We start from the raw sequence: 1,144 nt of genomic DNA on the forward strand, positions 1-1,144 counted from the left end.
AAATAACTGGAAACACCGAATCACTATCTCAGCCAGACTAGGGCAGGGCGCCACGCTAGCGACCGCCCACGGAATAGTGGACTCAGGTGCTACAGGAAAGGGGTTTATGAGCAGCGACTTCGCGCATAGACATGGCCTGAGACGAACGAGATTAGAATGATACATTGACCTGAATGCTTTTGATGGATCCCGAACTGTCTCTACGAGGGTCACCCACTCAGTGACTCTCCAGATGACCATTGATAATCACTGCGAAGTGATTACTTTCTACTTGACAATTCTGGGCAAACACGACTTCATTCTCGGCCAGCCCTGGAACTATGAGTACCGCGTGCAGATGGACTATAAATGCAACAAGTTACGGTTCACAGCCCCGGCATGCCGCAACCACTTCGTGATCAAACAACAACCAGAATCACCTGAACCCGATAGCCCCCCAACTGCCCCTGAAAAGGCCCCAGCGAGGGCTTCGCCGAACCGCCCCAATACACCACCGCGATGGTACGATTGGCAGCATGAACTGCAGACGATGCGGCTTATAGCCCAAGCTCCTAACCCCCCAGACAAGCCCTTCCCTATAGACAACCCAGACTTAGAAGGGAATCTACCCTCTGACACCACGATGGACATCTGCGCGATTGGAGCGGTCCCCTTTACCCGACTTGCAAGACGGCGCAACGCTGAAATTTTCGCAGTCTCATTAACTGATATCAAAAAGGCCCTTGCAGATAAGAAACATACTGACCTGAAGACGAAACTGCCACGCGACTACTGGGACTCCCTGGAATTGTTCTCACGCAAAAAAGCAGACGAACTCCCAGAATACCGCCCATATGATCATCGGATTGAGCTGATCCCTGGGGCAAAACCCACCTATGGACCATTATACGCAATATCCCACCATGAGCTACTGGCCCTGCGCAAGTATCTGACCGAAAACCTCGCCAAAGGATTTATCCGACCTAGTTCGTCACCCATATCTTCCCCAGTGATCTTTGTAAGGAAGCCAGGAGGTGGCCTTCGGTTCTGTGTTGACTACCGAAAACTCAATGAAATCACAGTTAAAAACCGCTACCCAATCCCTTTGATTCAAGAAACATTGAACCGCCTTAGCAAAGCCAAATACTTCACAAAACTGGATATC

Source organism: Verruconis gallopava (genome assembly GCF_000836295.1).
Source record: "Verruconis gallopava strain CBS 43764 unplaced genomic scaffold supercont1.96, whole genome shotgun sequence".
Lineage (NCBI taxonomy): Eukaryota > Fungi > Ascomycota > Dothideomycetes > Venturiales > Sympoventuriaceae > Verruconis > Verruconis gallopava.